The sequence below is a fragment of the Cupressus sempervirens genome, chromosome 2 (genome assembly GCF_028749045.1).
Source record: "Cupressus sempervirens isolate cs-2001-9-10 chromosome 2, ASM2874904v1, whole genome shotgun sequence".
In the NCBI taxonomy this organism is placed as follows: Eukaryota; Viridiplantae; Streptophyta; class Pinopsida; order Cupressales; family Cupressaceae; genus Cupressus; species Cupressus sempervirens.
Window position 1 is genome coordinate 338,885,303 of NC_143119.1, and position 26,065 is coordinate 338,911,367.

The following is a 26,065-nucleotide window of genomic DNA, read 5'->3' on the forward strand; positions in this document are numbered from 1 at the left end:
ATGAACTCTAAATCACCGCAATTTGCATTCAAAACTCCTCAAAATCTATCAAATTTATACAAGGCATGACTTTGTTAACGGTAACTTTTACAAAAGGTCATTGGTAATTCATGGGGCTTCTCTGGGTTCTATTTTATTTTTTGATTAATTAGTTGATATGCTATTATACATCAAAGTTCAACTGGATTGTATAATGTCTCACTTGTAAAAAATGTTGGCTGAAAAGTACAAGACCCCAATGGCAGAGACTTAAAAAAGATGATTCACAGGTTAAGTTTGGGTCAAAAAATTATTTGGTACTACATGAACTTTTTAAATATTGAAGAATGTCAAAAGAAGGAATAGAAAAACCAATAAAGAACTTGTGGAGGTTAGACATTGTCGCTTCCTCCCATTTGACCAATCATAAAGATACAAACATGTGTTGTGTAGATGTCACTTAAAACCATTTGGGATTCTAATGAATTTAAAAGAAGAGTGTGAACATGAATGGTCCATAAATTAGTTATCAAATTAATTTCATGGATTTTATATTTTTAGTCAACTTTAGCTTTAAAAAATTAATTATTGAAAAGAAATTAGAAATATTTAATTAAATGTGTTTGAGAGGAGTGAAATGAGAACCCCACAATCTTTACCAACATCCTCCCAACCTTGGTGAAATGAGAAATATCAACAATATCAAATTTCGTTTATTTAATTTTTTGTATTATTGTTCATTTTTTTTATATTACACCAAGGATACCTATCCAGTTGAGATAATTTTTTAATCTAAACACAATTTTTGGCCTCGTACATTTTACCTCGAAACTAAGAAATATAATAATAAATTTAGAATATTTACAATGATCCTTCAATAGGTTACTTTTATTTGTTTTCCATACTCACAAATTACTAATTATTTTCTTGAAATTACAATTAAAATATGTTAATGCTTTCCAAATAAATGTTAGATCATGTTAAAAAATTTAATTTTTAAAAAATTATAGTATTATTGAAGAAAAAAATTAGTTCATTTGAATTATTTTCTTTTCAAAAATAATATTTTAGATTAATAATTGTAATTCTTTTATATGAAAATGAGATATTTTCTATTTTATGGTATTATTTAATGTCATTTTCAAAATATTATATCTCGAATGTTATATTTAGTAAAAATAAATTAATATTTAAAAAATTTAAAATGAAAATTACATAAAAACTATTTTGCCATAAAATTGATTAAGAGACTCATAATATTATTTTAATAAAATATCTTCAACAAATGATCAATCTCTTATTAATATTATTCAATATATACTAAAGTCAAATTATATTTACAATATTTTTATTGTATAATATTAAGGTTAGATTAGGACTGGGATTAGTTTTTCAAGTTTCAATTTTGAGATTGATTTTTTTATCAAAAAAAAATTCTAAGAATTTTCTAAAACTTGAACTTTATTCTTCTCATACTTTCCTTTTATCATTGTCAATGTTAGTGGCTAATTTCTCTTATTTTTTCTTCTCTAGAGGTTTCTAATTTTCGGAGGTTCCTATATTTCTATAAAATGTTGTTCTCTTCTATCTTTTTGATAGTTTCAATTTATCATTGTAATACCATCCAAAAGATTAAAGGTAGATTTGTACAATATTTGGAAAAAAAAATTATAGTAGTTTTTGTAGTTAATGAAACTAGTTTGTTGTTGAGGGAGCAATTGTAGAGGAATTGGATGAAGATTGTTGCTTGTTACCTACCTGTTTTAATTCATGTTATCCATGAGGATGAGATTAATTGACTTTGCAAGTTGGATTTCAATACTTTTGATCAGGTTGGTAGTAAAAAAATACAAAAATAATAAAATTCTTCGGTATTTTTCTATGTCTTAGTAAATTGCATTTTTGAAGGCCTTCGGAGCATTTCTGGGACAATCTTCCTCAAGGAGATCCAATCTCGATTTGATGTCCTAATTTTGGTTCTAGAGTTTTTGACCAGCTTTCCAACGAAGTAAGCGGTTTACAAATCGGAGCTAGGACTAGAAAGTTATGCATTGTCCAAGTAGACCTAAATTTTTATATAGTTTTTTTGATAATTTTGATTGTTTGAATAAGTTTAATTGTATTAAACATTTAATGACTCTTCATTTTCGTTTTCTAAGGGGATTTTAGTGACCCTTGAGATCCTCCATCTTTGTATTAAACATTTAATGACTCTTCATTTTCGTTTTCTAAGGGGATTTTAGTGACCCTTGAGATCCTCCATCTTTGTATAAACTCATATTTCGAACAGAATGGAGTTCAGTTTTTGGTTGGCAATCTTGTTGTTTATTATTATTAATTCAATACCGCAGGTTTCACACCAGGTATTATAATCTGAAGATTTAATTTAGATCAGTGGTATCAGAGCGGGAACGCTCCTTTTATGCCAATTAACACAAGGACATCCTACCAAAGATTAGGATTGCAGACACAGGATTTGTCAATATATCCACCTTTGAGACATACACAACCGAAGATGTCAGACGATACAATGAAGCTGTTGGAAGAGGCTTTGAATAAGCAACGAGAGGAGATGATGAGTCAATTCACACTCATGCTCCAGAACCAACAATCCTCTGGATCAGAAACACCATTTCATGGAACTACTCCTTTCAAAGTACAGGTAAATTTTGACATCCCAAATTTTGAAGGAAAAATTGATGCTGAAGCTGTTGACAATTGGTTATCGAAATTAGAAAGGTATTTTTCTATAAACAACTTCTCAGATACAGAAAAAATTACATTTTCTCTCTTGAAAGCTGAAACCCATGTGAAATTGGCCTGGGAAACTAAATTAGCAAATAAACAACGGGAATCTTCTGGTGAAATATATGTTGACGAGAAACCCACATGGGGAGAATTCATAGAATACATAAAAGAAGCATATCTTCCTGAGGATGAGTATGAACAGAAATACATAGAATGGCAATTACTTCGACAGAAGAGGGACCAATCTGTACAAGACTACACCAATACATTTCATGCACTTTCAGCAAGGCTTGGTATTAAGGATTCAGAGAAGCATCGAATTCTGAAATATCGTAGTGGACTTCACAGGTATATTCAAACAGAGATGGAATTTTTGAATATTGAAACATTGGCAACTGCTTATAAATATGCTACAAAAATTGAGGAGAAATTGAAGAATAAAGGAAAGAAGGATTACTTTGCAAATAATAAGCCAAAGATTGAAGGTGACAATAAATCTAGGGGAAAATATGTGACTAAGGAACCTCACTCAAACTCTTCTAAGAACACATGGTGGGCTGCAAAAAAGACACAGAATAATGCAGGCATGTGGTGTGAGATGCATAAATCTCCAACCCATAATACAAAGGATTGTCGAAATATTAAAAATCTTATTACAGAAATAAGAAGAGAGCAAGCTGAACCTGAAGCTGAAGCATCACCAACAGATAATTCTGAACAAAAGAATAATGACTCCATCATAGAAGCAGACCCATATGCCATAGTTGGAACTGCTAAAGTAATGCATCGTGAAGATGAAGAGAGACTTTTTCATTCACAGATGTGGGTTGATGGAAAACCTCTGCATTTTATTGTTGATAGTGGGAGCCAAAAGAATTTGATATCCAGGGAGACAGTCAAACGAATGAATTTGAAAGTGACCAGACACCCACAACCATACTCTATGGGGTGGGTAAATGAAGGACAAGATATTCAAATAACTCAACAATGTCATCTGTCATATTCAATCAAGCCTTTCAAGGATGAAGTGATATGTGATGTAGCACCACTGGATGTATGTGACATATTATTGGGGCAGCCTTACATGTATCAAAGGCACGGAATATATGAATCTAGGCCACGAAGTGTTACAATCAAGCTTGGCGAGAAGAGGTATCGAATACCAGAGGTATGTCCAAAACAAACTGCTTCTTTAGTTAGTGCTAAACAATGCAAACGTTTGATTGCTCAAACTGGGGCTTTTGTTCTTCTCATGGTTCATTCTGAACAAACAAAGTCAGTGGTCCTTAATACACATGCTAAGGTAACCATAACAGAAAACCAAAAGAATCAGATGGATAAGATGTTGAAAGAATATCATAGTGTATTTAAATCACCAGTGGGAGTCCCAACACACTGTCAAGTCAAGCACTCTATTGATTTAATCCCAGGCACACCACTACCACATGAGCCAATATATAGGAGATCAGTTCTAGAAAATGATGAGATCAAGAGACAGATTCAAGAGTTAATTCAAAAAGGACACATCCGTCCAAGTGCTTCACCTTGTGGTAGTCCAATTGTCCTTGCTAGAAAGAAAGATGGAACTTGGAGACTTTGTATTGATTATAGGGCATTGAATAAAATCACTGTGAAAAATAGATATCCAATCCCTCGAATTGATGATCTATTGGACCAACTTAGGGGGGCTAAATTTTTTACAAAAATTGATTTGAAATCTGGATATCACCAAGTCCCAATTGATCCAACAGATATATGGAAGACTGCATTCAAATCTAAGGAAGGTTTGTTCGAATGGTTGGTTATGCCTTTTGGTCTAACAAATGCCCCAGCCACATTTATGAGGTTGATGAATGATGTGCTTAGACCATTTATTGATTCCTTTGTAGTAGTTTATTTGGATGACATACTTATTTTCAGCAAGACTTGGTCTGAGCATCTGCAGCATGTTGAACAAGTCCTTTCAACTCTGCAACAACAAAAACTTTATGCCAACATGGAGAAGTGCTCTTTTGGTGTACAGAGTATTCAATACTTAGGATATATAATTGATACTGAGGGTGTTCATGTGGACCCAGTAAAAATTCAGATAATCCGAGATTGGCCATCTCCTAAAAATTTAACAGAACTTCGCAGCTTCTTGGGCTTAGCAAACTTCTATCATAGATTTGTGTTTAATTTCTCACATATATCATGGTCTCTCAATCAATCATTAAGGGGTGGAGTACAAGCAAAATTTCAGTGGACAGAGGAAAAACAACAAGCATTTGAGGAGTTAAAGAAAAGATTATGTTCAGCACCAGTATTGGCCCTTCCAGATCTACAACAATCATTTGAGATAGAAACTGATGCGTCTGATTATGCTCTCGGTGCAGTGCTCATGCAACATGGGCATCCTATTGCCTATCACAGTGAAACTTTTTCTGATACAATACATAGGTACCCCACTTATGACAAGGAGTTGTATGCTGTTGTTCAGGCTTGCAAACAATGGAAACACTACATACTAGGAAAGGAGACAATTATACATACAGACCATAAACCTCTTCAATTCTTGCAGACACAAGGGAAGTTGCAGAATGACAGGCATCAAAGATGGTCAACTTATCTACAACAATTTCACCTCAACATCCGTCATAAAAAAGGAAGCAGTAACAAAGTGGCAGATTGCTTGAGTAGGCCTCCAATTGTAGGTTTGACAATGGTGTTGGATTTGTGTGGTCATCAATCATCCACATGGGAACAACTCTATGGTGTTGACCCTGATTTTTCTAATACTTATAATAGTTTGGTCGAAGGAAAGCATATCCATGATTTTTACTTGCAGGATGGGTTGCTTTTCCATGTTGGTCATATATTTGTACCCACTGAGGAACGAAAGAAAATGATCTGGGAAGCCCACTATAGTCGTGTTGCAGGACATTTTGGCATTAGTAAGACTACTTCTATCCTTCAGAAACATTTCTATTGGCCAAAAATGAAGCAGGACATCATTTCATATATACAAGCTTGTGCAGCCTGTGCAATTGCAAAGCCAACAAACTGTAAGTTGGGTCTATACTTACCATTACCTATCCCCGATAAACCATGGCAATCTGTTTCAATGGATTTTATGTCAGGGCTTCCAACCACCAGGCAGGGACATGATTGTGTATATGTTGTGGTAGACAGGTTTTCTAAAATGGCTATTATGGTGGCATGTAGAAAGATGATTACTGCAGAAGAGACTGCGAAGTTATTTTTTGAACATGTTTGGGTTCATTTTGGGCTACCCAAAAGCATTATTTCTGATAGGGATAGCAGATTCATCAGCAAATTTTGGTCCACACTATGGGATAAAATGGACACAAAGTTGACAAAGTCTATAGCATTCCACCCCCAAACAGATGGGCAGACAGAAGTAGTGAATCGAATGATCATTCATATCTTACGGATGTATCATTCAAAACATCCTCGCACATGGGATGAAAGCTTACCCTACGTGCAACACAGCTACAACCGTGGACTACATAGTACTACAGGCATAGTCCATTTGAGGTTTGTCTTGGATATCAGCCATTGGCACCAATGGATGTTGCACTACCAGTTCTACAGTCTGAAAGCCTACTGAATAGTGACAAGGAGGTAGATAGAGCAGAAAAATTCATTAACAACATTAGGCACCTACAGCAACAAGTTTATGAGATATTGGAGCAGAGTAATCATAAGTATAAAGAGAGGCACGATAAACATCGCACTCCTCATCAGTTTCAGATTGGTGACAAGGTATGGTTACATCTTCAGAAAGAGCGCCTTCATGGACCAAACAAGAAACTTCGTCCTCTTCATTATGGCCCATATACTATTATCAAGCAAGTTGGTGAGAATGCTTTTGAACTTAATTTACCATCATTTTTGGGACTGCACCCAGTTTTCAATGTGGAATTGTTGAGACCCTATTTTGCTCCTTTGTTGGACATTTCCCAAGCTACTGAACATATTCAAGTCACAGACTTATCTGCTACTGTTCCAGCCCAGTGTGACCATATTACTGAAGTCATTTTAAAGACTCTGCGAAATCAAGATATTCCTCTATATCGCGTGGTTCGAGCTGGTCAGCATCCTCATCAAGGCAAGTGGTTGACGAAGGAGCAAATTGAAGCACAATTTCCTCACTTGTTGCAGCAGATTAATGCAATGGGGCCCATTGCCTCTCAAGGGGGGAGGAATGATCAGGTTGGCAGTAAAAAAATACAAAAATAATAAAATTCTTCGGTATTTTTCTATGTCTCAGTAAATTGCATTTTTGAAGGCCTTCGGAGCATTTCTGGGACAATCTTCCTCGAGGTTGATGTCCCAATTTTGGTTCTAGAGTTTTTGACCAGCTTTCCAACGAAGTAAGCGGTTTACAAATCGGAGCTAGGACTAGAAAGTTATGCATTGTCCAAGTAGACCTAAATTTTTATATAGTTTTTTGATAATTTTGATTGTTTGAATAAGTTTAATTGTATTAAACATTTAATGACTCTTCATTTTCGTTTTCTAAGGGGATTTTAGTGACCCTTGAGATCCTCCATCTTTGTATTAAACATTTAATGACTCTTCATTTTCATTTTCTAAGGGGATTTTAGTGACCCTTGAGATCCTCCATCTTTGTATAAACTCATATTTCGAACAGAATGGAGTTCAGTTTTTGGTTGGCAATCTTGTTGTTTATTATTATTATTTCAATACCGCAGGTTTCACACCAGGTATTATAATCTGAAGATTTAATTCAGATCAACTTTGGTTCAACAAACTTTTCAATAAAGTTTGAATGTTGATATTATCAAATTAAGTTAATGTGAACTAAAATAAGACTTATCAAAAAAATTAATTAATTAAAATCAATTTTCTATAAGGAGGTTTATATTGAATTCATCAATTGATGTTAGCTTGTTATGCAATAAAATAGTTTAAAATAATGTTTATAAAGATCAAAATATATTTGAAGAGTGCATTCAAACCTTTTTATTATTAGATACTTTAGAGTTGAAAGAGAATAAACATAAACTTACTAACTTTTAATTGTAAATTTTAAAGTTGTCATATAAAAAATAGATTCTCTTTTGAAAACTAAAATAATTCAAACATCAATTTTTAGATAAAATAAAATGTTTTTATCTTACATTCAATAAAACAAAAATGATAATATGAATAAGATTTTGGTATCTTACTATGATTTTCAAACTATTTAAATTAAGAGAATTTTTATTTTTTTGATGAATAGTTCATTTCTATTAATAAATTAATAGTCTCTTTCTATTAACAATTTCTATTTTGACATTCTTTTAATATTTTTTGTAATTATTATTCCTTTATGACTTCATCATGATGTTATATTAATAAAAATAATTAATATTTTTTTAAAATTAAATTATTTTGTAAAAAAATAATTTAATTTATTTCAATATTTTAAATTGAATAAAATAGATAATTTTTAAAATATGTAATAAATTATTTCATAAATGAAACAATATTATTTTAATAGATATTTTATTTGTATTTTTATTTAATGTATTAAAAATATTATTAAAATTTGTACAGTCCTAGTATATTCATTAAAACTCTTATTAAATATAATTAATATAATATATGATATTGAAATAATGTTGATTTTAAGATATTATAATTTAGTTACCCGTATTGGTAGAAGAATAGGAAGAAATACCAAACCTACTCGTAGTCCAAAACCTAATCATATAATCTCTTGGGGCCTGCTTGGTGAGCGGAATAGGAATATGTATTCTGGAATAGAACGTATTCATGTTCTCCGTTTGGTTCAGCGAATATTTGATGGGAATTTGTGGACCCGAAAATTTATGTTTTCTAAAATTAAAAAAAATAGAATAGGAATACGTATTCCAATACCACCTATTTTGGTGGAATTGCAAAACCCCATTTTTGGGCCAAAAATGGAATACGTATTCCATTTTTACTTCGTATTCCAATCCCGTTTTGGTGCATCCAAACAAAAAATTCACAATTTTTAGAATAGGTATTCCAAATACGTATTCCTATTCCGCTCACCAAACGGACCCTTGGAATCTGCCACACATAATAGTGAATTTGGAATCATCCTTACCTTGCCGATATGAAAGATGTACGAAACCATATTTTCGATTGTAAGAGTGGAAATAAAATTGGAGTGTATTTTCTCGACAACGTAGTTTGCAAAAAACACCATTTTTTACGGGTATGAATTTGTTCTTGCACCATGAATTCGTAAAACATATAGGGTTTTATTCTTTACATGGGAGTCTGTAAATAGCCCGAAGGGTTTTACTATTGTTGATTGCATGGTTATAAAGATGCTATCTACTCTGTTTTTTTCTCTTTTAACCGTAAGCTTCTATAGTATAATGCCTCATATAGCTCTAAGCTAGTTGTGGGCTATATCCTTTCTGGGTATGTCATTATTTGGATATGTCATAATATAGGTTCTCTATATGTAAGTTAGGTCATATTTGTTTCATATTTCCCTCTACTACTTTAGCAATATAGGTTCTAAAAATGTGATCTTTTATGTTCTTTTGTTGTTGTTTCCTTTGTAGCCGTCACTAGGTGTCACAACCCATTTTTAGCAAACCGAATAAGTCGGTCTCACTGTTGCCATTTGGAATTTTTTAAAATAAAATTAATCAAAATATATTATTCATTGAATGCAACCGTTTGAAGTGGAAGAAGAAGTTTTAAAGAATTACTATTGTTAATTTGGTGATGACAAACGGACGGTTAGTTTTTGACTGACTGATGGTTAGTTTTTTTTGGTTCCTTTCTTTATGGGATATTGGGGGAGAGAAAAGAGGGAGATAGCAAAACAAACAGGGATATTTACGAATAATGTAGATGCCCCACAGGAGAGGTGGTTCAGATATATATATATATATATATATATGTACGTACAGTGAGAGTATGTCACAGGTGTGCAAAGTTGCACAAATTGTGATCTTCATATATATATGTATAGTGAGTAAATTGCATGACGAAAAAATGAAGATGGCTGAAACAGGAAATGAGGTTGTATTTCCACCATCACCAAACCTAAGAAGCAACTCGTCGGCATATTCGGTCCATGAATATTGGCCAGGATTGGTGACGATAAGATTTGACGAAACTCTTGCTTTTCCAGAAATTGGCACTGATTCTGCCATTCTCAGCAATGACCTGGAGTATGGAGATGAAAAGGATTTGGGAAAGAAGTGCAGGATTTTGGTGGAGAAGACGTTAAAGTTTCTTCAACTTCGGAGAAGAAAATTGGTGGCTCTAAGGATGGATGTGATGAAAGCGTGGGTGGAGAAGCATTTGAGCAAACCTTGTCCTACTAAGAAGGAGAAGCTTGAGCTTTTCAAGCTCACCAGTTGGACATACCACCAGAGTACAACAGGTGGAAGGCTTTAGGCATAGAAGGGGAATCACAGTACTTGCTTTGCATTTTTTTTTAAACATAGTGTGAACCCAAATGAGCTTCAAGAGGTAGTTCATGCCGTACAGAGGAACAATCCTCAGTTGAGGTCTAAGCTGGTGTGGATTAATGGAAAACCTACGATAGCTGGAGGCGTATGCCAAGGAAGGTATGTAATATTGACTTGCTTGCTGCTAAGGCTCTTGAAGATATGCAACCCCTTCGCCAAGTTCGGATTAGTATTCTTGTTAAAGTCCATACTTGCCATGAGCAGCGTCACAGGAGGAGACATTGACAGCCGTGAGTATTACCAGGTTTCACTCTTTTTGTTAAAGTTTCTAAATTTCCTCTGCAAAATGATGAAATTGTAGGATTTAAGAACAGCAGCAACACAATAAAAATAATACTCAAAAATAAGGGTGCTCTGTTTTCAGGAGAGACAACACAGATTTTATTCACAGCTAAACAATCCTTACAAAATGGAAGCTTATTTAATAGTCTACAATCACAGTAGACTTCAGCTGTAATTCTTAAGAAAACTAAAACAAAACCAAACCAAACTAACTCATGCACAGCATAACATATGCAAGGATAGCATGATTTATTACAAAATAATAAACTATTGTAGTTCAAACTGCTGAACACTATTATTCCAGAAAAGTAAACTATCCATCAAAAAACTATAATCTAATGCATGCCATACGGAAAGCAGACATCTTGCTTAAACACTACTCTTGAACTAAAGTAAACTAGAAATCATTTGTGAAACGGTGGAGATGAAGTGGTGGAGCTGGAGTTTGAAGTGGAGTCAATCAATGCTGAAGCTGCATGCTTATTTTAGTTTTACCGAACAACAACATTAATCTTCATACTCCCCCTTGATGCTGAGAGGACTAACAATTCAACCTCTGAGTACCAAAAATTGATCTTTTGCAACTGCCTTTGTGAAAATGTCTGCGATTTGCTCCTTTGTACTGATGTACTTCAACTCAACCGCTTTATTTTGTACCAAATCTCTGATGAAATGTTGTTTCAGATCAAAGTGTTTGGTCCTGCTGTGATGAACCGCATTCTTGGCCAATTTAATGGCACTTATATTATCACAAAATATCACAGTAGGCTAAACTTGTATCTCTCCAATTTCTTCAAGAAGCTTTCTAAGCCATAAAGCTTGTGTACCAACTGAAGTAATGGCAACATACTCTGCTTTTGTAGACGAAAGAGCAACTATACTTTTTTTCTTTGAACTCCATGTGATTAAACCAGAATCCAAAGAAAAACAATTACCAAATGTAGATTTTCGATCATCCAAGCTACCTCTCCAATCTGAATCACTGAAGCAAACAAGCTCAAACTTATTAGAAGAATAGTGAATGCCAAAATCTATTGTGCTTTTCACATACCTCAAAATTCTCTTGGCTGCCTTCATATGTTCCTCTGATGGATTTGTCATATACTTTGAAACCAATGAAACTAAATAAGAAATATCAGGTCTTGTGTGAGTTAAAAACATCAAACTCCCCACAATGCTCCTGTATAATGTCTCATTAACAATTTCAGCACCATCATCTCTACATAATGTAACTCCATGAGCAATTGGAATGGAAAGAGGTTTACAATCAGCCATATCAAATTTCTTCAACATATCTTTTGCATATTTTTCTTGACAAATAAAAATTTCATCTTTACTTTGATAAACCTCCATGCCAAAAAAGTACTTCATGAGACCTAAATCTTTCATTTCAAACTCATTCGTCATAGCAATTTTAAATTCATCTTTCATCTTTGAACTACTACCCATATATAACAAATCATCAACATACAAACTCACAATGAGAATATCATTACCTTCTTGTTTGTAGTAAAGGTTAGGTTCACTCGTACTTCTTTGAAAGCCATTATGCTAAAAATATCCATCAATTCTTGCATACCATACACGTGGTGCTTGCTTGAGGCCATACAAAGCCTTCTTCAACTTGTAGACATAATCTTCTTTGTCTTGAATCTCAAAACCTTGTGGCTGTTCCACATATACCTCTTCTTCTAAGTACCCATTCAAAAAAGCACTTTTTACATCCATGTGATGAATGCTCCATTTCTTTTGAGCTCCAAGAGAGATTAGCATCCTAATAGTTTCTTGTCTTGCTACTAGTGCAAAAGTTTCTTCATAATCAATGCCATACCTTTGAGTGAAACCTTTAGCAACCAATCTTGCCTTGTGTCTTTCAACACTCCCATCACTATTATACTTGGTCTTATAGACCCATTTTGTGCCAATCTTCTTCTTCTTATGTGAAAGATCTACAAGCTCCCATGTTTCATTCTTATCAATGGAATCCATCTCTTCATTCATTGCTTGCATCCAAAACTCATTAGCACATGCATCTTCAAAACATGATGGCTCAAAATCAGCTTTAGCAAGTAATGCAAAATTTACTGTCTCACCTATTGGATCTTCTTCATGTGCTTGATTTTGACACCTCTCATAGATATCACTCAATCTTCTTACCTTCCTTGGAGGACTTGAAGATGGACTTGCTCTTGGGATTGGTGAGGGGTTTCTTGGTGGGCTTGGTGATCTTGAAATAGAACCATTAGCTAGTTGCTCATTATCATTATCAGCAATATCATCATCATTTAAAACTGATTTTGGCTTTCCAACATGTTGTTTTTGATGACCATAAACTCCCCCTTCATCAAAAATCACATCTCTTGAAACAACAATCTTATTAGAAATAGGATTGAATAATCTATAAGCTTTGCTTTCCTCACTATGGCCCACAAAAATACATGATTCACTTTTAGCATCTAGTTTTTGCCTATTCTGATCAGGGATGCGAACATAAGCCAAACAACCAAAAACTTTTAAATGATTTACGTTAGGCTTTTTCTCATACCATGCTTCATATGGAGTCATCTTGTGTAGGGCACTTGTAGGACCCCTGATGAGAATATATACGTCTGTAACAACTGAATCAGCCCAATAAGAATTGTTCAAACCCTTGGTCTGTAACATGCTCCTTGCCATTTCTACCACTGTACGGTTCTTCCTTTCAGCCACTCCATTCTGTTGGGGTGTGTATGCAGTTGTGAGTTTTCTTTTGATGCCATTCATCTCACAAAAATTATGAAAATCGTTTGAGCAAAACTCTCCTCCTCGATCTATTCTCAAACATCTGATTGTGTTCCCTTTCTCATTCTCTACACGAGCTTTAAATCTCTTGAATGTATGAAAGGCTTCATCCTTAGTCTTCAAAAAATATACCCAACACATGCGTGAGTAATCATCAATAAAAGTAATAAAATATGATGACTTACCCAAACTTTGTGTTTGCATTGGACCACAAATATCTGAATGTATAAGTTGAAGTGGGTATTGGGCCCTCCATGCATTGCCTTTTGGAAATGATTCCCTTGAATGTTTCCCTTTTGCACACCCTTCACATATCTATTTATGCTCTTCAACCTTAGGCAATCCAAGAACTAATGCATTTGATGTTAGATTCTTCAAACTATTGAAATCCAAATGGCCATACCTGAGATGCCACAACCAACTTTTATCCTCATAAGCCATATTGACAAGCTGATTATCATTTTGACCAAACTTCAAAGGAAACATCATATTCTTTGTCATAGGAACAACTGTAATCACTTTATTTTTTTGATTCTTATCATAAATAGTACTGTGCATGTTCTCAAATACCACTCGATAATTCTTCTCACATAGCTGCCCAACACTCAATAAATTATGCTTCAACTTGGGAGTATAATAAATATCTTGAACACTTTTCATACCTTCCTTTCTCTGAACATCCATGGCTCCTTTGGCCACAACATCCACAATATTGTTATTACCAAGGGTAATATTGGATCTGTAACTATCATCACCAAACATATGGTTAGAGCATCCAGAATCCAAATACCAAACATCATTCACATTACTTTCACCTTTCCCATAACACAAAAATAAATTACCCGAGGAAGGATCCTCATCTTGTTGGGCATAATTTGCATTATTGTTACCTGATTTTAGTCTACACTCTCTCTCAAAATGTCCATACTTATTGCAATGATAGCATTGGATGTTCCTTTTATCAAATCTGCCTCTACCTCTTCCTCCTTGAGCACCTCCTCTTCCTCTAGATCCTCTTGAAAAATTCTGATTTTGGCCCCTTCCCGAGCCTTTGTTGTTGTTACTACTGCTGCTAGCACCATCGTTCTTTGAAATTTGCAATTGGGAAGCAAAAGCCTTCTCATTAACACTGGTAGATGTGTCCCTTATTCTATCCTCATGTGATATAAGAGATCCAACCAATTCATCATACTCCATGGTAGCTAAATTTTTGCTTTCTTCTATGGAAATTACTACAATATTCCATCTTGGGGTTAGAGATCTCAATACCTTTTGTATTATTTGCTCTTGAGCAATAGATCCACCCAAAGTGGCCATTTTATGAGTCACATCTTTCACTCTCACATAGAAATCTCCCACACTCTCTGTCTCCTTCATCTTCAAGTTCTCATATTCTCTTTTCAAGGATTGTAGCTTCACAACCTTGATCTGATCGTTGCCATGGTAAGCATCTTTTAGAGTCTTCCAGGCCTCTTTTGTTGTCTGTGCATCAGTAATTTGAGGAAACAAGCTCTTATCAAGAGCCATTTGAATGTGAAACAATGTCATTGCATTCTTCTTCTCAGCTTCTTTCTTCAATCTCCTGTCATTAGGTTGGAGAGTATTCCAATCTGCAGGCTCTTCATATCCAGATTCAATGATCTCCCAATAATCTTTCCCAATCAAAAAAGTCTTCATCTTGATTGACCAATATTGGTAATCAACTCCATCAAACTCTGGGATTTGCAAATTGTTTGCCATGTTGCTATCTTCCAAACACCTTCAGCTCTGATACCAAATGTAGGATTTAAGAATAGCAGCAACACAATAAAAATAATACTAAAAAATAAGGGTGCTCTGTTTTCAAGAGAGACAACACAGATTTTATTCACAGCTGAACAATCCTTACAAAATGGAAGCTTATTTAATAGTCTACAATCACAGTAGACTTCAGTTGTAATTCCTAAGAAAACTAAAATAAAACCAAACCAAACTAACTCATGCACAGCATAACATATGCAAGGATAGCATGATTTATTACAAAATAATAAACTACTGTAGTTCAAACTGCTTAACACTATTATCCCAGAAAAGTAAACTATCCATCAAAAAACTATAATCTAATGCATGCCATATGGAAAGCACGCATCTTGCTTAAACACTACTCTTGAACTAAAGTAAACTAGAAATCATTTGTGAAATGGTGGAGATGAAGTGGTGGAGCTGGAGTTTGAAGTGGAGTCAATCAATGCTGAAGCTGCATGCATATTTTAGTTTTACCGAACAACAACATTAATCTTCAGAAATGTGTGTTTTCCAATACAAGATAAGTGTTAGTGTCTTTGATTTCTGGCTAAGGGGATGAATGAAATTATGGTTTCGATTGAGAAAAAAGAACATCACTGCTACCCCAACTATTATCGTCAAACAAAAATAGCTAAACACCATTCTTGATGATCTTTTTGCCATATAACCAATTGATTGTGTGGCCTATTAATCTATGATATTTGATATAAATATTTAATTGAATAGAAATACATTAGGGAAAACAGTGAAGATTCTATATCATAACATGAATGTCTTTATTTTTGCCCCTTGTGCTGATTATCTATGAATAGGATATGGGCCATCTAGCTCATAGAGTATAAAACATGATTAACCTAGTGTTGTGTGTGTTTATCCAAAATACTATGACCATTATTTCTTTTATCATCTGACTCACTCGATGCCTAGAAGCAAGTCTTTTATTCATATGAAGTCAACTTCCTTGTTACTAACGAGTGGAGTTATTTTGTTTAAACCATCTCTTCTAACTATTCTATTCTTGAAAGAAAGGATCACCATTAAGTTGGTATCAATCAAATATAAAAATCTAAATTCAGCATTGAATCATGGTAAATGTTGGATTTGATCTACAATGTCGTGTTCAATAAGTCACATCTACCATCCCTCTTATTCCCTGCTTATAACAGTTTAAAATAAATCCTTCATAGAAAACTCCTTATGTTTCATTCCTAGACAATGAACTTCATCACACACATTAAATTATTATTATTTGTTGGATGTGTCAATAAGTTGGCTATGCATGAACAATAGAGAACAATTATTATTGAAGTCATTGATGTCTAAGCAAAAAAAACAATGATGTAGAGAAAGTCAATAGAAATGTCATAGCTATGAATTCTTTTATTTGTAGATAGAATTATTGCTAGTAGATTAAAACAAATTTTAATATAACTCAAACTTTGGGTATGGTGTCTCATATAAATTTTTTAAAAATGTTTTCCTAATAACACAATCCGATTGTTGAACATAATTTTGGGCATATTGTATTCTATTGTTTTAAGTAAATACGATGAATATTGAATGTTTATGATTATTTGTTTGGCTAGTGCTCAAACACTGCATATGTCTTTACTTTGGAATAATGTTGTTCAAAATGGATGAAAGTTCCTAGTGATATCGAAATTGAAAATATGCTTCCAATTGATAAACTAGGAAAGAATGATATGAATCATTCCTTGTTGTTTATTGTCTAGAATTTTATGAGAAGCTTGAGATTTATGGTGAGATAATACTCAAAAATTATCGTACAACTCAAATATTATCACATGTTATTATGTTGTATTCTAATAATGTCTCTTAAGGAATGTGTATTTTATTGAAATAACTTATGGAAATGCCTATGTGTAAATAGTGCATATTGAGAAATTGTGAATATGTTCATATGATCTTCTATTGACTAATTGCATTATGTTACCTTTCAGGATGGTCTGAGATTTTCTGAATATGTTATAAATAATGTATTGCACAATTCTATTACTTCTCTTGGTTTAACCTGGTTAGTCTTCCTTATTGTCGGGCTGGGAATCTTTCATGCCAAGAAAGATTTTGGGGAATCTTAATAGCTTCGAGGTAGGGTGGTAAAGCACTCCTAAAATATTCTTGCCCTTGTGTTCTTAGACAGGTTTTGGAGCTCATTTCAACTTGGTCATCATGGTTAGACCACCTAGCATCTGGTATCTTGTATTACGTATTAGTAATTTGGTAATGAATTTACAGTTTCTTTTAAATTTGAGCATATATGTATATGTATCATTTTTTGTTAAAGTTAATGATAGTTAATCAACTAACATTGATTGGTCAACATTCAAAAGACTTTGACTCTTGTTGAATTTTCTAGATTTTATGGAGGTTGTTGATGTGGCTTTGGTTTTGCAAGGGTGGTCCTTACTTATGATATCAAAGCTCTTGGTTCCATACTCGGGCCTTGAGTTCACTATGCTAGACACATAATTGTAAGTCAACAAGTTTACTTTATGTTGTATGAATTGATGAGATGGGTTGTGTGTTGTGTCTCTCAGTTATGATTACTTTTAACATAGAAGGATATGATGCTCCTTATACATGTCATGTTTTTTCTTGAGTTGAAATTGCATTCCTTTAAAGATTGTCAAAAATGGAAAGTTTATGCAATAATTGGTAATTCTCCTATTTCATATGGTTATGATTATATTTTGGTTTAAATTATGTGGTGGTAAAATATGCATATTTTTGTATTATATGTGAAGTATTTACTTCTTTCAAGTGTGATACAAGAAGAGTGTAAAATTTTGTTAACTATTGAGATTTGAATTTTGCACTAGGCTATGAGTGCCTACCAAATGAAGATTTCTCTTGTGATAGCAATGAAATTATTTTTTTGTAGTTGTGTAAATGACGTGATGCGCATGTGGTGCAAGAATTTATATTTTTAATTTTATGCCAGATTTATAAGGTTCATTGAGCAACCTAGTATGATAAGTAGGAAGAACATGGATTTCATTTGAAAAGTATTGCATGTGATGCAAGTGAAGTTTGGTTATGTTCTTAACAACCATTGGAAACAAGGTGTCATTAAACATCTACTCCTTTTTGGTGACTAGTCAGAGTCATTGTGTGTTCTGTGAATTGGGTTTTCATTTTATCATGTTCAGTTTTCAAGAACTTTGATGTGATGAGGGACTAGCTTGGAAATGTTTCTTGTGACCTCCCCTAGCCCCTGATTTCTTCTGTGACCTATTTATTGTGACTCCTATTCATTTTTATTTTGGTTTTGTACTTCCTTTTTGGACTTTGAATTGAGAATTATGAATCTTGTTTTCAAGATTTCTTTGATATTGAGGTGGCTAGGGTATGTATGTACTTTTGATGATGCTAGTTCTATGATTTGAAAGTGATGTCATCTATCATGTTTAGTGTGGAACATTGATAGGATGTTGAAAGGAGTAGATTTTGAAGAACATGCCATTTTTCCTTATTTATTTATTTATTTATTTTATATTTGTTTTGGAAAGCTTACCTTGCAGTGTGGGTACCGAATGTGGACAAACAGAGAGGGGTAGAAGTGATGCTTTCATTTTCCACTCTACTTGTCAGTGTAATACTGGCACTGTAAAAATGTTTTGGCCAAAGCTTTGTGCATATGTTTATTTGATATGTTTTCCCATGTTTCATCTCCTTGCCACATCCATGATTATGGCTACTTGGACATATGTGGGAAGTAGTATGTCTCATGGCTGCACCAGATACCTCCTGTCTTTGGTACTATATGGGCATTCCATAGTTGGGAATTCTACGTGTTAGGTAGGATTTTGAGAGAGTACCTTTAGTATTACTAGGGAATTTTTGGGTTGGGTAATTCTATGAGTTAGGTAGGATCCCAAATAAATGCTTATTGGTAATATTTGGGCATTATAGGATTGGGTATTCTATGAGTTAGGTAGGATTCCAAGGAAGTGTAAGGCTTCATGGTTGGGTAGGAAAGCACCTCAACCATATTTTATGTGATGATTGAATGGCATGAAGGCCATACATCACAACTTGTGCTTATATGTTGGTTGAGCACACTATGGTGACGAGATGGGCTTGAGGGCCTAAGGTCACTGAATTGATAAAAATTGGATTTACTAATCCTTATAGGTGATTGGTGAGCATACCTAAATGATTTAAATTAATGGTGCATATCATATGGTAGATGGTGTTTCACTTCTATGATGTTCTTATTGTTCCATGTTTGACATGTAAGTCAACATTTTCTATGATACCCATTGAGGTAAGATTCTTTAGATTATGTTTCATGTATTTATTAAATCATGCATTGTTATGGATGGATGACATGTAGGTCAACATCCCTAGGTAAAGGTAGGTGTTACCTTCTTAAATGAATAATTATTTGATAACTTGTGAACATGGTGAATGAAATAGTTGTTGACTAGTCAACTAGGGTTTTGTTTTCTTATTTGTGTTATTGCAATTGATAATGTGGCAATTACATAGCAAGACATGGTTCTTACATATGATAGAATAAAGTTGGACATGTAGGTCAACTTCTTTTGATATTTTCAATTATGGCATAGTCATATGATGATATGTTGTGTTCGAAAATGTGGTCGATAATTGGTTATGAAATGTAATAATTATTGCACCTATCATTTTGACATATAAGTTGGAAAGTAGAATAAAGTTAATTGGAAGATATTATATCTACTTGTTGATTCAACTGTTTGCAGAAGATTTTTGACTAACCTGACTTGACTTTTTGGCTTGTGGCAAGTGTATGAAAATGCGATCTTCCTATGAGAATGCAAAAAAGGTATGTATAGATACTTCTTTGATTTATCTTTAGAAATATATTGCATTGGTATTATGTATATATGTGGTAACCCACTATATATGTGAATTCTACTGTATAGAAATTTGTTGACTCATTTGATTTAGTCAACTTGGTCGATGAAGGATGATTAATGATTTGGTCATCTTGATTTGTCTGTTTTGGACTCCTAATCGATATGTTGTTAGATATAGACTTGGTCATTATGTCGCCTTGGGTCAGTATGTCTAGTTAGGATTTGACTTTATTATCTAATGATGAAGAACTTTGGCTAAATATTTCTTGATACATTTGACTATGTGGTCTTTTCATATGGTTGGGTATATGTTGTTAATTTTGAGATAAATGATGCATTATGATGTAAATGTATTTGGATGTCAGCTTTTGCAAGTATTTAGATGCATAATGATGATGAAATGCTAATGATCACAATGATGATGTTATATGTGCATGTCATTATATTTCATGATGAATCAAATGATGATGAATTAGATGTAATTAGATTGCATTACTTGATTATGCATCATGGACACCAACCTACTAATGTGGACACTCACTCACTTAGCAAGCACCACATGTTAGATGGTATGTATGGTATGTATGGTTGATTATTTTCATTACTCTTGATCAAGGTTTGATTAAAGATGAGTTAAGGGAACACATTGACTCTTGATGTTTATACTTGAATACTTTTTTTTTGAGCTACTGGCATTAAAGAGAGTTAAAGGTTTTGTGAGTGTACATGTATAAGTATGACAAGATGTGGATATGATGTACCTAATGGTGATGTCAAATTTAAGTGATGCCTAGGTATGATAAGTAAGCACAGGTATGTGTGTGAGATCAGTGATTTTAAGGTAATATGTTACTTAAATTTTGAGAATCATTTAGATAAGAAAGTATTTGATTTAGTATTTCATTGGATAGTTTATTGATTTATGATTTATGATGAACTGATAGTTGGTGTTGTTCCTGTAATGCAGTAGAGGAAATGACATATCATAAGAAGGGGGGAATATTATCGGAGAGAGGTAGTCTAACCTTGTAAAACTATAGAAGGGTAATGGAATTCAAACACTCACATAGAATATGCTCTTTGAAAGATTAATTAAGTCATGCTTAGTTTAATATGTGTGTCTTTATTTCAATTGTGCGACTTTAATGAGAATTAATATTTTCTTTGAAAAATTTATGTGTTAATGTTATTAGAATCTATTTCAAATGAAAATTTGATATCATTTAGAAAATGAAATTTAATCTTATTGATTATATGATAGCATTTGAATGTGAGTATATGTATATTAAACAATGAAGATGGGATATGCATAAATTTCTAATGAATAGCTTGTTTTCTTCTTGATTATGTTTTCAAATACTAACGAAGCATTGGGGACGATACATTTTCTATGAGGAAAAGGATGTCACAACCCATTTTTAGCAAACCAAATAAGTCAGTCTCATTGTTGCCATTTGGAATTTTTTAAAATAAAATTAATCAGAAGATATTATTCATTGAATGCAACCGTTTGAAGTGGAAGAAGTAGTTAAAAAGAATTATTATTGTTAATTTGGTGATGACAAACGGACGGTTAGTTTTTGCCAGACAGACGATTAGTTTTTTTTGGTTCCTTTCTTTATGGGATATTGGGGGAGAGAAAAGGGGGAGACAGAAAAACAAACAAGGATATATGCAAATGAAAAACCATCTCTTCTAACTATTCTATTCTTGAAAGAAAGGATCACCATTAAGTTGGTATCAATCAAATATAAAAATCTAAATTCAGCATTGAAGCATGGTAAATATTGGATTTGATCTACAATGTCATGTTCAATAAGTCACATCTACCATCCCTCTTATTTGCTACTTATAATAATTTAAAATAAATCCTTCATAGAAAACTCCTTATGTTTCATTCCTAGACAGTGAACTTCATCACACACATTAAATTATTATTATTTGTTGGATGTGTCAATAAGTTGGCTACGCATGAACAATAGGGAACAATTATTATTGAATTCATTGATGTCTAAGAAAAAGAAAACCATGATGTAGAGAAAGTCAGTAGAAATGTCATAGCTAGTAGATTAAAACAAATTTTAATATAACTCAAACTTTGGGTATGGTGTCCCATTTAAATTTTTTTTAAATGTTTTCCTAATAACACAATCTGATTGTTAAACATAATTTTGGGCATATTGTATTCTATTGTTTTAAGTAAATATGACGAATATTGATTGTTTACGATTATTTGTTTGGTTAGTGCTCAAACACTACATACGTCTTTACTTTGGAATAATGTTGTTCAAAATGGATGAAAGTTCCTAGTGATATAGAAATTGAAAATATGCTTCCAATTGATAAACTAGGAAAGAATGATATGAATCCTTGTTGTTTATTGTCTAGAATTTTATGAGAAGCTTGAGATTTATGGTGAGATAATACTCAAAAATTGTTGTACAACTCAAATATTATCACATGTTATTATGTTGTATTCTAATAATTCCTCTTAAGGAAAGTGTATTTTATTAAAATAACTTATGGAAATGCCTGTGTAGATTGTGCATATTGAGAAATTGTGAATATGTTCATATGATCTTCTGTTGCCTGAGTGCATTATGTTACCTTTCGGGATGGTTTGAAATTTTCATAATATGTTATAAATAATGTATTGCACAATTCCATTACTTCTCTTGGTTTTACTTGGTTAGTCTTCCTCGTTGTCAGGCTGGGTATCTTTCATGTCATGAAAGATTTTGGGAAAGCTTAACGGCTTCGAGGTAGGGTGGTAAAGCACTCTTACAATATTCTTGCCCTTGTGTTCTTAGACAGATTTTGGAGCTCATTTCAACTTGGTCATCATGGTTAGACCACCTGGCATCTGGTATCTGGTATTTGGTATTAGTAATTTGGTAACGAAGTTATAGTTTCTTTTAAATTTGAGCATATATGTAATATGTATTTTTTTTGTTAAAGTTAATGATAGTTAATCAACTAACATTGACTAGTCAACATTCAAAAGACTTTGACTCTTGTTGAGTTTTCCGCATTTTATGGTGGTTGTTGATGTGGCTTTGGTTTTGCAAGGGTAGTCCTTACATTAGGGTATGGGAGTTGGTGCAAGGGCACCTAGGTGGCTAAGGAAGACCTAGGAACACTTAGCACTCATTGGATCTAGGTGATGCTCAAGAAGGGTGAAGCATGGGAACTTCTCGGGAGGTCACCCATTCCAATGCTGCTCCATGGTTAAACCCAAAGCTTGCATTCCCATTTGCAATATCACATTTTGACTTGCTATGGAAAATATCTCGTACTTATCAAAATTGGAAGAATTAATTGACAAGAAAACATGATGCATAGTAGATCTTTGAGCGGCACCCAAGAGTAGCAAAAATGGTTGGATGAGGGCATCTTACGCATCCAAAAAAAACTTCTAGTACATGTATCTTGCCCTAGTATCATTTTTAGGATAAGATCCAAACTATATTACCTCTCTTGCATTTAAAATATATTTCTGTAATGTTAGTATTCAATTTCATTTTCATATTTTAGAGGTTGTCCTAGATTAGAATGAGCTTGGGTGAATTCCATTATAACTGTGCAATATGTAAGGGAGATGAGATTGAAAATCATAGTAAACTATTTTTATTTTCTTTACATGTTTGAACTACTGCAATAAAACATATTTGAGCATTTTCCATATGCTTGGAATGGTGATACTTTTCTGAAATTCACTTCAATATTTCTCTGAAAGAAACTGATTTAAATAATTTTAAATATATCTCATCGCATTGGGCTACTCTTGGATTTTCGTAGACTCACTTTCATTCATATTATAGTGCAGAAATTGGTTGCATACTATCGAATATCCTTGCCATTCATTGGTCATAGAAATTATTATATTGGCTGCAATAGGATCGGTTATTTCATTTGGAGTACTAAAACCGATTCATGCATTTTTTTGATTTCAAGTAGAATTTATAATCTCAGTCATTCGGTGGTATCGAGCTGCAATTTCTTGGCCTTAAATAGAATTTGTTAGTGGACTCGTCTGATTTGTCATGTATTTTTTCTAACTTTAAGTTTGACAAAGATTTCAAACCCAATTTTGGAATATCGATACATAATAGGGTTATGGAATCGGTTTTTATTTAATTTGGTGAGATTCATGTTATGAAATTTGAGTTGTTTACATGAATTAAGGATCAGTGATATCCGCTTCTTCCAGATTTCAATATTGGAAGATTTTTGGATTTAAAAATCCAGTAATGTATTCATTGCCAAGAATCAATCTTCATTTAGTTGAACCGGGTTGGTAAAGTCCAAAAGTCATTAGTGTTAAACTTTTAATGAATTTGCAGCATTTTGGGATTGGCAATATTTATTGTTATTTATTGTAAATAATTATTTTTATGTATTAACCCAATTCAAATACAAGACCTCCTATATGGGAGGCTCACAAGTTATCATTGTATTGTAGGCTCTTACCCAACATTTTGGTATCGAGTTGTGTATATGTGGAATTCTTGAATTAGTGGTCTTCAAAAATATTCTTGATCAATAGTTTTTATTTATCAGCTCAGCACTGGTTGATATGTCAATTTCAACATTATTAAGTAAACTAAATAATGTGCATAGTAAGTCATTGATCAACTTCTTACATGGATCCAATTTAGAGACTCATCGGTTACACCAAAATGATGTTCATTCAAAATTTGGGGAGTTCGGTGAGAGAGTCTGCACTGTCTAAAATTGAATGGCTTCAATCAATTTTATTCTATTTGACAAGATTGAGTCTTGATTTTATACTCCATGCCATCAAGTTCATTCTAATAGAGTGCTTGCCTAGAAATTGATTAAGATTTGGGAATATCTGGTATTTTATTTGAAGGAATTTTCAATGTACAGGAAGTGAAATGTAACTAAAAGAGGGGTAAATTTTTTATTGAATATCAAAGAGAGCATAACAACACAAGAAACAAAGGGAACTACAGAGCTTTATCCTAGTCCACAATTTGAACTAGCATCTGAGATAAATCAAGGGGAAGCATCCTATGATCAATAATATTCCAAGCCAGCGCTTGCTCAGAGGCCCATTTAGCCAAACAATTAGCCACACTGTTCCACTCACGAGGGATATGCATAAAAGACACAAAATCCAAAGAATTGCATAACTGAATGGTTTGCTGAATAACCAGAGCCAAATGCCAATCTACATGCACAAGGTTCCTTTTATTCAATAAATTCACAACCACCTACAAATTAGTCTCACAGATGATTCTTTTCTAGCCACGTTGACAACAATGTTCCATTGCAATCAAAATAGCCAGGGCTTCCATGAGGTTATTACTGTGGTAACCCTTGTATATAGAAAATAGAAACTGAATATCACCAGAACTATCATGCCCAACTCCCCCAATACCAGTCGGACTAGGATTTCCTCGAGAAGAACCATCAGTGTTGATTTTAAGAATGCCTGCCTCAAGAGGAGACCAATGTCCCTGATGATTAACACACTAAGAGTGTTTCTTAGCTCTATTCCCAAAGTGGGTGTGGGGGACTGAGGGAGTACAACCCTGAAGAGGAATGGAGAGGCGAGAGTAAATACCAGCATCTCTAGGATTCAAACCCCCACCAATGTCACATTTAGCTAGGAACAACGAATTTTTTAAGTTTTGTGCAACCCAATGGTTTTTTGACATTGTCATGAAAACTTAAGTACAAAATTTTGATTTTGAATTCTTGTATGCATCAATTGGTTATTTTTGGTTTAATCTCCTTATAGTTTTTAATCATACCCTACATTAAGCCATGAGGATAGCAACATTTCTGGTCACACACATAATGTTTTCCCTTTTGTCTGATAAACACTTATGCTTCTGCTCTCGCTGATGTTTGTCATACCAATTTTCTTGCTTGTTTTTATATGCCTCCTCAACATTTTTTGTGGGTATAAGTTATGCCAATTATCTTAATGCATTATCTTCATTGTAATTGGGATACACTATAATTCATGAAAACTTAATACTTTTCATTGGCATGTAACCCCAAAAGTAGTCAATATCGTCTAAATTAGAATACAATGCATAAATGAAAATACCTTATAAAAAATTAACTAGAAGTCAAATTGTAACAAGTAAGGAAAAATGGAAG